The sequence below is a fragment of the Haliotis cracherodii genome, unplaced genomic scaffold (genome assembly GCF_022045235.1).
Source record: "Haliotis cracherodii isolate W230 unplaced genomic scaffold, xgHalCrac1.p SCAF_10, whole genome shotgun sequence".
Classification (NCBI taxonomy): Eukaryota; Metazoa; Mollusca; class Gastropoda; order Lepetellida; family Haliotidae; genus Haliotis; species Haliotis cracherodii.
The window spans coordinates 33,680,293-33,694,732 of NW_027266265.1; the positions used below are offsets into that span (position 1 = coordinate 33,680,293).

General features: G+C 40.3%; 1 pseudogene; it reads right to left on the minus strand.

The window, feature by feature from the left end:
* Positions 1 to 433: 433 nt before the first annotated feature.
* On the minus strand, positions 434 to 11,008 carry LOC139453727 (uncharacterized; annotated as a pseudogene).
* Positions 11,009 to 14,440: the final 3,432 nt, after the last annotated feature.

Genomic DNA, 14,440 nt, shown 5'->3' on the forward strand with positions numbered 1-14,440 from the left:
CTTGGTTATCCCCGGGGCAGGGGAGTTGTCGATGTAGGTGATGGTAACGGGAGCAGGAAGTGTCTAACCATTAACTAAACTAGAATCTATCGCTTAAAAAAAAAATTACTTATGTCAAAATGTAACCAATAAAATTAAACAATTAATATTTACTATTATTATATTATGAGATTTATGTTTAACAAAGAAAATAAGATAGTCCCTACTTATTCCTATCAGTCAAAATATATTTGTAAATATAAGAATTCAATTTAATCAATATGTATATATTCTAATTATGAGGCCTAAGTACTCATGTACTCATTCATTGACTTAAGAGGATAAGGAGTCTGAAGTGAAAATAAAGGCAGTGTCTTTTTCAAGTGATGAATCATTTCTTCCTCCACAAGGTTGTCGTCATCCTCGTCCACGTACACCCAGTAGTCACTCATTGTCACTTGGGGCTGGGTAGTGTTCGACGTAAATGATGGTTACAGGACGGGCTCAGAAGGTTGTCACTTGGGGCAGGGTAGTTGGTAGATGACCAAAATAGCACATCTTGTCCCCCTGAGCTGGGAAAGAAATATTAAGTTCAGTCATGTCTACAATGACAGATCCCATTTTTACATGGTTCGCTTTGTCTGCTATATAAATCACTGACTTACATAAATAATCTGTGCCCTCCACAAAGCTGTGGTCATCCTCGTCCTCGTACACCCAGTAGTCACTGCCTTGGCAGGGAAGTTGTCGATGTAGGTGATGGTAACGGGAGCAGGAAGTGTCTCACCATTAACTAAACTAGAATCTGTCACTTAAAAAAAAAATACTCATGTCAAAATGTAACCAATGAAATTAAACAATTAATATTTACTATTATTATATTATGAGATTTATGTTTAACAAAGAAAATAAGATAATCCCTACTTATTCCTATCAGTCTAAATATATTTGTAAATATAAGAATTCAATTTAATCAATATGTATATATTCTAATTATGAGGCCTAAGTACTCATGTACTCATTCATTGACTTAAGAGGATAAGGAATCTAAGTGAAAATAAAGGCAGTGTCTTTTTCAAGGGATGAATCATTTCTTCCTCCACAATGTTGTCCACGTACACCCAGTAGTCACTCATTGTCACTTGGGGCAGGATAGTGTTCGAGATAGGTGATGGTTACAGGATGGGCCCAGAAGGTTGTCACTTGGGGCAGGGTAATGTTCAACGTAGGTGATGGTTACAGGACGGGCCCAGAAGGTTGTCACTTGGGACAGGATAGTGTTCGACGTAGGTGATGGTTACAGGACGGGCCCAGAAGGTTGTCACTTGGGGCAGCATAGTGTTCGACGTAGGTGATGGTTACAGGACGGGCCCAGAAGGTTGTCACTTGGGGCAGGATAGTGTTCGACGTAGGTGATGGTTACAGGACGGGCCCAGAAGGTTGTCACTTGGGGCAGGATAGTGTTCGACATAGGTGATGGTTACAGGACGGGCCCAGAAGGTTTTCACTTGGGGCAGGGTAGTGTTCAACGTAGATGATGGTTACAGGACGGGCTCAGAAGGTTGTCACTTTGGGCAGGGTAGTGTTCGACGTAGGTGATGGCTACAGGACGGGCCCAGAAGGTTGTCACTTTGGGCAGGTAGTGTTCGACATAGGTGATGGTTACAGTACGGGCCCAGAAGGTTGTCACTTGGGGCAGGGTAGTGTTCAACGTAGATGATGGTTACAGGACGGGCTCAGAAGGTTGTCACTTTGGGCAGGGTAGTGTTCGACGTAGGTGATGGCTACAGGACGGGCCCGGAAGGTTGTCACTTTGGGCAGGGTAGTGTTCGACATAGGTGATGGTTACAGGACGGGCTCAGAAGGTTGTCACTTTGGGCAGGGTAGTGTTCCACGTAGGTGATGGCTACAGGACGGGCCCAGAAGGTTGTCACTTTGGGCAGGGTAGTGTTCGACATAGGTGATGGTTACAGGACGGGCTCAGAAGGTTGTCACTTTGGGCAGGGTAGTGTTCGATGTAGGTGATGGCTACAGGACGGGCTCAGAAGGTTGTCACTTGGGGCAGGGTAGTGTTCGACATAGGTGATAGTTACAGAATGGGCCCAGAAGGTTGTCACTTGGGGCAGGGTAGTGTTCGACATAGGTGATGGTTACAGAACGGGCCCAGAACGAAGAGAAGCCACAGCTACTTGGGTGGATTGAACGTTCACAAAGATGAGTGTCCCTTTGAAATTCCCATGAACAATTCAAGAATTTATAAAGAATTGTCCATGAACTGTTCTTGAACATTCAATGTCATAATAAGTACATGAGCAGTTCTTGAACTTGAGTTCACGAAAGTTACATTTGGTACATGAATAATTCAAGTACTGAAATACAAATCTCAAATTCAAAGTTTATTTCTTTTGTTGTTGCCATGGTTACAGCTTTCCATGTTTTGGATGTTTTACAATTTTTTTTATGAACATTCCCCTTATGAGGAAGGGGCATTTTTCCAAAACTGACGTTTCCAACAAAAGCAATTTGATGCCATCCAGGGGAGGCGACAGGTGTCCCCACTCTTTTCCGATCTTTTCCTAGATCATGGCAACGGCGGTAAACAAACAAATCCACATGCAATGCATACTGATCCCGTAAGACTATTACAATAATTTTGTTACATCTAACTTAATTTTCTAGAATTATTGACACGGGTGTATAAATCTTTGTAAAAAAATATTTCATTATCATAGAGTTTGCAAATGGTTTCATTTGATAAACTTTCTGAAACATTGACAAGCCGACAAACGTCAGTGACACATTTTGGCGAAGCTTAACTCGCAAAGCCTAACTCGCGAAGCCTAAATCTGAACTGATTTACATTCTAGGTAAACTTTTCAATAGCAAAGTAATGCAGTTTACAAAAAATAATAAAAATACTTGCAATTTTAGGCATTTTAACTATCATTTCTGAAACCGGAAGCACGTACCACATGAAACACATCGAAGCAAAATATGCAAAAGTTGGTAAGCTGTCATAAAAATAATTCCAAAATAGATACAAATTCAAAAGAAAATACATAATTTACTATTTTCGTCAACTGTTTACTATTCATTGATCTGGATAGCAGTCTTCACTTCTAATTGTTTCATATTTATTCGTGATTGCTGCCGGTGCTTAACATCAAATTTGTAAGTCTAAATCCGAAACCGTAAAGGATTTCACATCGGTTGATTTGAATTTTTTTTTTTCTGAAATCAAAGGCAGCAGAGAGCGATATAACATATTGATATGCCATAATAATAATATTGTTATTTGTCTATCATTGGAAGAAAGACAATTTAGAATATTGTAAATTGTTTTTAAAACATTTACTCCCCTTCCCCAATCTTCAGAACGGATGAAAATAGGTACATGTTAACTGGATGAATGTAGGGCCTATGTGATTTTGTATCCAAAGTACTTGAGGGGGCATGGGTGGCCTAGTCATCTAAAGCGCCGCGATTCGCTGTGCAGAGTTGCGTCCCTTGGACACGCCTGAAACCTATGATTGTGGGTTTGAATCCCGGTTCGCCCCTGATTATGTTTCTAGGTTTGTCAGCACCATACCGGTGCTCGTGGGTTTCACCGAAGTGGTAAACATCTTAGACCTGCATCACTTCAGGCTTTCCTCCCACATTAAGCTGACACGCCGTGATATAACTGGAATACTGTTAAAAGTGGCGTTAAACCCAACTCGCTCACTCACTCCAAAGTACTTGGTGATTTTGTACCCAAGAAAACTAAACTAAATCTGTTCGATCATATTTATTTTTTCATGTTTATTGCAAAAAATGAGCTGAACATTATCATGATTATGATTGAACATTTCATCAAGTTTATGATATGACTTAACTAAATATATGTGGTCCTTGAGTGAAGTCAGTGCACATTCGGCATTGCTCAAATTGATTGATTGTGATAGGAAAGTAATAAATTCTTGTCATTGAAGAAGAGGCCAGTAAATTGGGGAACTGTAAGCATGGTAAGTTAATTGTAGTGTTTTGACAGGAAAGTGATAATAAATTAAGTTTTTCATACAAAACGTAATGTGTATCTTTGAAACTGCAAAACTGTAATTCAAAATTATTCTGGGTACAAAATCACATACCTGTTTGAGTACAAAATCTCCAGAAATTTTATGTACAAAAAGCACACAGTGTCATTTTTGCTTTTTGATGTCATAGATATGGGTACTGTCACAGCCAATGCATCTTTCACATCCTTCGAAAACAGTTCTTACAATACAAACTTCAACCAGAATTTATCAATTTTTGCAAGCATATCTTCCCAATACACATTGTCAAATGGTACTCTAACAAGTTGATGTCCATGAAATGTAAATATGAATACGTCACAGCACATCCTATTCAGATTTCCTATGTGACCCTGTGCCGATCGGTCTGTTTTCTTAATACATAGCTCCCCATCATTTAGTTCTATAAAGTTCACATTGTCAACTGTGGGTATCTCAGATTTGATGGTTGCTGGGCATTTAATTCCCTTATGACAGCATTCACAATCGATTATTATATCGGGGCTTGGTGAAATATATTGCTTGTTGGGTAACACAACAATCCCAGAATCCCAGATGACTGGAATTTCTTGTGGCTCTTTTTCATTGCTTGTACATATCGCCACTTTGCATAGGGCTCACAGAAACACCATGTTTCATGTCGTTCGTTTGTATGCTCTCTCTGTATACCATGACATGACTGGTCAGTGGTGTGGGCAGAATTGACCCTGTCAGGGGTCTCCATCCTGGTATAGACGCGCCAGAAATTGCCTGCTGTTATTCGAACTTTCCTCTGCATCTTCCACTCAACACCACCCTGATTCTCTGTAGCTGATGTTGGCTGGTTACACTGGTCAACAGAAAAACTAAGCTGTTAAATGGATTCTCCAGGGGTCTTGTTTGATGTTGCAGGTGTTGTGGCACAAAACTGATCTACCATGGCTTACATGCTTGGAGTGCATACCGGCAATGGAGCTGGGGCTACTTTCTTCATCAGCTTTTGGAACCAAGCTTCTGGTGCACATCTGTACACTTCCTGCAATTGCCGACAGCTTGTTTCGTATCTGGACTTTGTCCTTGACAGGATCTTGTTTCTTTCTGCACAATGGGTTGAAGCTTGTCTTGTTTTTCACAGGAATGTTTTGTTGTCTTGCCATGCTTGTAGAAATGGTCCTTTGTCCATGAAAGGTCGACAGCAGGCGCAGGGTTGAGGGACCCTGTTTGGCAATGGTCCATTCCGATTGATTGCCTGTACATGTCTTCTCTGTTGCTCCAGTCACAACTGCTTCTTCAACACGAAATAGAAGTCCGACAATGTTGTTGCATTTACCCAACATACCTGCAGTGCATGTTCAGTATGCACTGAGGACTTTCCCACCAGCTTGAGTTCCAGAGTCCTTTGAAATGGCAGCCCAGACAGCATATGAAGGTGAATTCAAGGATCTTTATTTTCGTTCTTCTCTCGCCATATTAATTGGAAAATGACGAATAAAACATTCTTTGATTGAGAAGATTGTCAATTTTCTGCAAGGCATTTTTATATAGGCACACAATATGTAAACAATGTTGATATTAACATAGCAATAAGTTAGGTGAGGTTGGGCGAAGCGAGCCATGTTTGATTTAGGACGTCTTCTAGCATCCTGACATAGGTTTTTTATATCGTAAATATTCAACCAAAACGCTTGAAAATTGGGTAGGTGAATATTTATAAGTCATTGCTTGTTTCCTGCAAATTTTATAACATGACATGTTAGATTAACCCAAATTTTTGTATTTCCGCAACCGACATGATGACCTCGAAAATTATGGTTTTTTTCTGTTTAACGTTTGGATATTAAATTTACTGAAATGGTTCATGATTTACCATCATGCTGTTATTTGCCGTTAAGAAAAATTCTACCATGAATTTGGAATTTACTCGATTCTGATTGGTCAATCAGAGGCTATTAAATCACAATAAACCCCCTCTGATTGAAACAGCTTGTTTGACAGCCGCATCACAGCGGAAGCTAATATTCATAGAATAGTACTTTTTTCAGTCATTGACGGTAGGCATATTTAAATAATTATATCTTCAATTACAGGTTAAAAAATGCACAGGTGCGGTTACTACAATATTCAAAGGATGTGTGGCAATGCATTTTCGTGCAGAAAACACGATAGAAATCTACAAAGGGAATGTATTTACGTTTTGGAGACATCAGAGAGCTTGGAATTTTGGTGCTTTTCTATAGACGACTGTGACAAGGAGCAATATGACCTCATAATGGTGACGCGCGATGTAGAGCGACAGCCTTGCAAAGCTTGCTTTGTTTTCTTTACGGATGCCCACCTCATGTTAGCTTACCAAGTTGCCCGTCTTATATGCTTTCAATGCCTGTCATATGTTCGAGTGAAATATTACGGTGTAAACAAACTGCTTGAGTATACACGGCGCCATATTTTGTTCGGTGATTCCGTAAGTCAGATCGATAACCCACTCGAAACACTGGACTGAACCCATGCTGCTTCACTCAGTATATTTGTTAACAACAAAGAGTTCGCATTTTATTTAGTCATGGTAGAATGGAGATAAACATACTGTGTTTTCAATGTAGAGCTAGTTTACCTGTAGATTTAACCGTGCTAAATTTAACATTTGAAACCTCGTTCGGTTCCAAATTAAATTTAGCGGGGTTAAATCTACAGGTAACCTAGCTCTACATTGAAAACACAGTATGTTTATCTCCTAATTGAATTTATACTCAATTAAAATTAAGATATCAGCAATACGATTATTGAAATCAATTTGCACAAATGTTACGATATAACAAGGTTCCTTGCATGAAACAACCTCCTTTAATATCGCAATTCAGGTAAGTTCAAGAAAATGTACAAATTTTGTGTTCGCATTGGTCTTAAACTTGGTATGACTGAAAACATCAGGATGTTTTTATATATAATATAGTAATGTAGAGAAACAAATGTGCAAAATATTTCTTCAATTGTCCTTTGGCTTGTGAAGAACTAACTGTTTGAAATCACCCACCTTCTTCAGAGTGCCTTACGCTAAAACAATTTGACAGGCTGAAGGTTAAATGTAAATAAGGTTGACTTGGTTTTGACCTGGTTGCAATTTCAAATTGCTTTTTGTGCTTGTTATGCTTGCCATTCAACATTTGATTTTCAAATATTTATTTATTGCTACGCAGTTTAAAAGTGTTTAACCTCCATTTTCGAGTGAGTGTGTATGGTTTTATGCCGTTTTTAGCAATATCACGAAGGGGGACACCAGAAATGGGCTTCACACAATGTACCCATGTCGGGAATTGAAGCCGGGTCTTCGGCGTGACAAGCGAACGCTTTAACCACTAGGCTACCCGCCCCATTTTCAAGTAAAACAACAGTACCATGAAAGCAGACGTCTCAGTACTGAGGTAACATAGAATGCCTTGTATTGTGATAAACCGGTAATACTGCCCAACTCTAGTTAATTTAATGAATGAGCAATTGCACAAGGTATTACGGTATCTAGTGATAAAAGCACTGCATCACATACATACAAATTATCTATTGTTATTGTGTAACAAAGACGCTGTGGCATCTGTTTTCTAGTTGCATGACTCACATCTGGTTGCTATCAAATATTTCGAATTTAACAGGTTCAACAATGACAGTTGTGCCTTCAAAACTAGAAATAGGCCACTTTTCAGTGAAAGACATTACAGTTCCTTTAGTTCCATTTACCTAAAGTCTTGTGGAGATTCTGTACTAGAATGACTTGTGCACTGACTTTAAGCTGTAGTGTTTTGGGAGCCTGACATCTTTGCTGCAAAAGTGTTTCTTGAAATTCCTGTGCTATGTACTTGTGAATATCACCAGGCAGCTGATAGTCCCATTTGATTGGAAATCAACATCAAAATTAGTTCCATACAGAATAGTGTGGTCTGAATTGTTTCCTTGTGGTCTGTTGAGAAATTTCATGAACTTGTCAGTTTCTTCAGATGGCAATTAATCACGAAGTTCATTGATGGCATGAATAATGTCAGGTTCAAACTGGATTGTGACGTGTTGCATGTTGACATGATGGGGAAAGATCTTCTGAAATACTGGCGACTAAAAGCAAAATTATCCGGCGTCATCATGAAAATAATTTGGCACTGGGGGAAGCTGTTTCAAGTTTCCTGATGCAATCACTTGCATTTTGCCAAGATATCCATAGTTCTCCGTACTGCATCGGCTACATACATATGACAAGTTTCAAGCAGCTTGGAACTTAACATTCCTATTTCATCAGTTTTTAATATGCCTGTTGATTGGATATTTTTTGGACAATCTCCAAAAGTATAATTTTGAATGAGATTATCAAAGAAAAACTCCCATCCATGAGTCATGAGACCAGCCCAGTGGTCTAAAGTTTGTCCGGTAAATCTACCCAAGATTAGCAACCCTAAAGTGTTACTGTTGGGGTATCATTTCTAATCAAAGATTTTACAAACTGAAGTTTAAATCTACCCAGTATTGGACATTTCAAAAGTGGTACTATTTGTCCTATGCTTACATGGTACTATGTGTCCATGGGCCATGAGGTATTGTTACAAAGTCTTTTTTCCTTGAATTTCCTTCACTTCGTCATTCCCCTCACCTTCTTTTTTGTCATTTCCCAATTTTGCCTATGGATGAATCCTCTTTTGCTGCTTTTAAAAATGGCAGCGTTATAGTCTTTCATATCCTGGGTTTTCTTATTTCTGAAGTTTGCCTCAAAAAGACTTCTTACTTTCTTCTCTTCTGTTTGTACTTGTCTTGTTGATGCTTTCCTCCTCTTCTGTTTTGGGCAAAACTCATCTTCTGAAAAAAGAATAAACATTTGTTTTGAATATTGCTTAGATTTTCTTAAATCACATAAATATGAAGACAGATATCTGAATTTGAAAATATGTAATTTGAACAAGCAGCAATGGAAAGCTTTATTTATAAGACAATTAAACAAGAATAAAGTAATAATGAAAACGTAATCGGTTAACAGGTTTGTTAATAACAGCTCATTGTACCAATAGAGGACATTTAAAGATCAAATAAGCCCAAGCTGCGATTATTTACATCAGAGAAAATACACAAGTGTCTTAGCTAAGCAACTGTATTGGTGTCCTCCCATAAGTCATACGGGTTAAAACAACATATGGTATGGTTGACTGCACCAACAACTACCTTTGTAATACCCACAATTAAAGTGGAATGATCCAAGAAACACAAAATTGCAACTTTTAATACTTTTAATGATCTTTAAGTACTCCTCAGCATAGCATATATATTCATCATAGCACATATCATCAATGACCTATAATCTTATATGACATATACATAAATAATCACATTAAGTAATCACTGTAAGTTAAATGATCATTAATGCAGGATCACATATTGATATTGAGTTTGTAGTTTCACATTTAGTGGTCAGTTGGATACAGATGACCAGCAGCATCTAGAAACTGAACACAGCTTTTCTGACTTACTTGGAGTTGGTCCCACAATCTGAAGAGTCAGTTTTTCTTCGCGCGATACACTTGTTTTCTGTCTTGGGGAGCAGCACCAAAGTCAATTTGACGCATCTTGGCAGATTCAGACTTCCTGTGAGGGGTGTTTATGCCTCCCCGTCCCAAGGGCTGAGATATGGTGAGTCTCTTTCTAACAGTAAGCGGTTCTTTGGGATTGACCGCAGCCCCTCCCACTGCCACATGTCAAACCCCTCGGCCATTGCCAGCCTTCCTACCGCCATTACAGCAAAATAGTTGGTTATCCTTACGGATACCCTTAGTTCTGCTGATATAGGCCTTGAGGGTCCTGCGGACAGCCAAGACATGAGCATGCAGTGGAAGACAGTTAGCTTGGGATCGGCTGACATTGCCTGAATGTCGCCTACCCGTCTGCTGGACGTTACTGTCACAAGGAACGCCGTCTCCCAGCTCATCAGCTGAAGAGAGAGAGACGACAGATCCCGAAAGGAAGGACCGGACAGCCAATCAAGAACGATTGACAAGTCCCAAGGGGGACTGATCCGCCGTACAGGCGGTCGGATCCTGTCCACACCTGCTTAAAAGCGCTGCACTAATGGGTGCGCACCCAGAAGTGCCCCGTCGTCAGGGATGTGAAAAGCTGTGATAGCTGTAGAGTACTCCCGGAATGTTGATGCGGCCAGGCCGTCATCTAGTCGCGACTGGAGGAACTCGAGCACGGCTACGAGATCTGCGGAAAAGGGATCTGCAGTCCCTCTATCGACACAGCGGGCATTGCAGGCCCATCTTTCCTTGTACTGAACGTTTGTCGAATCCCTCCGCGAAGCCAGTATTGTGTCTGCAACTCGTGCAGGAATACCGGTTTCTGGAGGTGATTCCTGACAGTGGCCAAGCCATCCACTGAATCCTGTACAGCAGACAAATAAACGGAGTGTACGGAAGCTGTTGGCATGCATTACGGTATTGCTCCTCGAAGCACATGTAAGCAGCCTTCAACTCCGCACCGCACATGGTGGGAAAGGGGGGCAAGCGGGTCAAAGACGCACTCGTCGACCACTGGCACCTCGAAATCACCATTCTCTGCTGATGGGCTTAATAAGTTCGGGCAGGTCGAACTTCCTGCGGGTACCCGTGTGGCAAGGAGGACAAGATATGGAGCCGAACCTGGGGCGCCTTACTAGGAGCAAAGGTGTCTCCTGGAAGGCAGAACTCAGTCGGATCCGACTCGGGCATAGTTGCAGCCACCTAAGGCAGTACCTGGACAATCTTTTCCCGTACGTGCCTCAACGAGGATGCGAAGGAGGATGTTCCTGAAGCCTCTGAGTCATCCCCTCCCTCCTCCATCCACTCCTCATCTCTTGATTCCAAGCCGACCGTAATCAACTCGTCCTCGAGAGAGTAAGCGGACAAGGTAGGAAAAGGACGCCCGCGAAGGCCTGGGCCTTCACATCCCCGGGTCAAGTCCCGGTCCCGAGGTGCCTGGGGTTCAAGGGAACCCATCTAGGTCTGGGCCATAGATCCGCTAGCGAAAGCCTCAGCCTCGGAGAAGGCGTCTGACTCCGCTAGGGATAAAGGTGCGGAGGAAGTTAACGCCACCCCACCGCTGGGGAGCGACCTCGAGCCGGAGCTGGAGCCCTGTCTCGGATCGTCCCCGAGGTCAAGTGGCCTGCCTTGGCCGACGCCGGGCATTCCACAAGACCTCGAAGCCGCGCCCGGCGCCGAAAACGGGGAAGGCCCAGCTCGCATCTCCTCTCAGAGCTGAGACTTCACCTCCTCCATCATCGACGCCATCTGCGACTTGAACAGAGCAGAGATGTCTGCTAAAGAGGGTGCAGGAGAGGGTGCAGTTGTGGGAACCTCGGAGCCTTCTCCCGCGGCACTCGGAGATGGGGGGAAGGAGACCGTTGCGGAAGGCTTAGTTGACTTGGCCTTACTTTTACTGTTTTTAGGGGAGGGGGTTGGGTGGAAATGGCCTTTTTTCGAGTGTATATCCACCCCCACCTCGAGTAGGCTCTTATAATGTAAGAGGTCGGCATGCCGCCGCTTCATTGTCATAGGTGTAAAGGCCCTGCAGATGGGCATGATTGGTCATCATGCCCCTTTTCTACCAAACACTTTAGGCAATAATCATGCTGATCCTGGGGCGGAATGTTAAGCCCACATCCCGTACAAAGTTTGAAGGTCTGTAAGATGTAAGTATCAAAATAAAGCGCTGAATATAAGCTATCAAATGGTATCATTAAAGATTTACAACAAGTTATGTACAATTATTGATGAGGTAAAAATGATCATAAATACATGAGAAATATCTGAATGTACATATAAATTCCCCTAATGTTTGTAAATCATAGTTACAAAAACATGTTCAATACAAGAATAAGGTAGCGAACATGTAGGAGATAACATACATCTAGGTAATACATGGTACGAGAATGCCATTAAATCACACAAGAATGAAATAGTTGGGCCACTAATTCCATAACACAGAATATAATGATGTCGTACAATGACGGCCGCTGGACTTTGCCGAGCCGTGTCGGAAATAAAGCCAGTGGAACGGTCACTAGGCCGCGAGTGTTCGGTGCATTATTTTCCATATGTTTGACATCTTCAGAGAGTACTTTTATGTCTGGTCTGACATTAGAATGCTCACTGCCCATCCTGATCTTACAGTGTAACATACAATTTTGAGGGAATAATTAAGATGAGATTGACAGGTTGTACTCCGTTTGCTTAATTGATACATGAGTTTATGTACAGTTAAAACCATTATAGGTATGCAGTGTTGGCTGAAGAGCGCATTTTTGCGTCTTGGACGCACATATATGAGTTTGAACGCACCTGCGTAATATGTGTGGGTCTCGTGGACGCAGTGACTGGACCATTATTAATTTCGGAATTTCATTTCAAATGGCCACTGTTATTGAAATCAAAGCTGTTCCTCTTTGCGTAAAGGTATTTGTTGCCAAACAAGACAGCGAAGCATGTTGATTAAAACTTCTGTTTGCTGAACCAAACCAGTTTCATTATTCTCTCCCTTCTTATGACAAATACCCAAACCGGTTTCTTGACCTATATCTATTTTCAGTCTTGCATATATTAATGTTCGCTATGGTCTGTAGGTTTGCTTCAGCCAATCGGATGCCGCATATTAAGCCGTTCGGATACATACGTAATTCTTTTAGCTTGATGATTGGTCAAAAACATCACGACCTCGTGTCAAACTAAAAATAGCCAGGCACATCAAGGGTATACTTCATCCACGAGATCAAGTGACCGTGTAGGCTGGAGACAGCAAACCTCACCGCTTCCTACCAGAAATCCCATACACACATGTGCGAAATAACTATGCTAAAAATAATACCTTATATGTATTCTGTAGGAGTAAACCACCATGCGAAGTGTGTTATGTAGAGATTTCATTAAAGTAAAATGTTTCGATTTTGTTTTCTTTATATTCATGGGGTACAATCATTGTTATTTAATTGTTATTTGAGTTCCATCTGTTCGTTACTCACTGTTGATAAGTTTGGGATCCCGATAAGCTGTGGATAAGTGAATAAAGATGCAGAACATGTATTTTGTTAGTTTATGTGCACTTTGGGATGTTACTTTCCCAATATGGTGATATAGAGGCGAAGTAATTTCAAGAAACTGAAGGTGTATTGATACATATGTAGATATATAATACATATTAAGCTTTACCATGAATTTTAATTGTTCTTCCATAGCGTACTGATATGGTTTCCATATATTCTAATAACAAAACCTATAATTGAATATTATTTTGTCGAGTTTTCACTTGAATTACTGTAGATGGGATTGCAATGATATCTCATCTGTGATGATATAAAGGCAGCTAGAAATGCATTACAGATTTTGCAATTTTGCAATTTTCCATTAACAGTATCCGTATCAAAAACATTCCTTGATTTTGTAATCATTTGAACTGTATAAGTATCTTTAGGACCCAGTTGTTCAAACGATGATTAGCTTAATTAGTAATTAATGCAAATTTTATTTTCTCTGTACCTTGAAACTGCAACAATTCATTCAATTTAAACTTTTCATAGAAAAAAGACTTCATTCAATCTAGATGTAAAAGTCCCTAATTATAAATTAGGCTAATCATCATTTGGACAACTCAATCCTGATAGGAAAATGTTGGCCTTATTGTCAATACATGTACTTCAATATTCTGTTAACAATGTGTTTTCTAGCTTTGAAGAGATAGAATCCGTAGCACATGAAAAAAACAACAACTCGAACACGTAGACAGGATCCTAATGACAAGTACCAACGATAACCCTAATGTTATTTAGGCATGCCTTTAATAATTTTGATTTGAATTATTAAACATTTTTCATTTAAACTTTTTCCGCAAATATTTCGGAACTGAAGAATGAATCGCTGTCGATGTATACAAAGATACGAATTATAAAAGACCATTCTAAATATGTAACATTGGTTTAGGAAATCACGGTTATTTTCTGCGTTCTTCTGATCAGAAACAAAATGAATGTTTGACCATTAAAAACAACAACAACAATAATATTCATACAATTTCATTTTAATTTCAAAGATTTTAACTCATATTTCAATGGTATCATTCTGCGATATGGACAACTACCGTATATGACCACGGATAAGCCGACCCCGTAGATAAGCCGAGGTGCTAACTTGACCATTGAAATACGAGAGAAAATATATGACCCGCAGATAAGCCGAACCAGGAAGTGAAAGGCAAAAAACACTGAAGTCGGACTGCAAGACATGTGCCGGTACTCGCAGATATTAAAAAATATAACATGGAAAACGTAATTCCATTGAAAAAGTCATTATTATTTCTAATAAAGATTTAACAAACCAGTCATCCACTTTCATAATGTGGGAAGCTGTTTCTCTTGTTTTTTTAATCTCATAATGATCGTT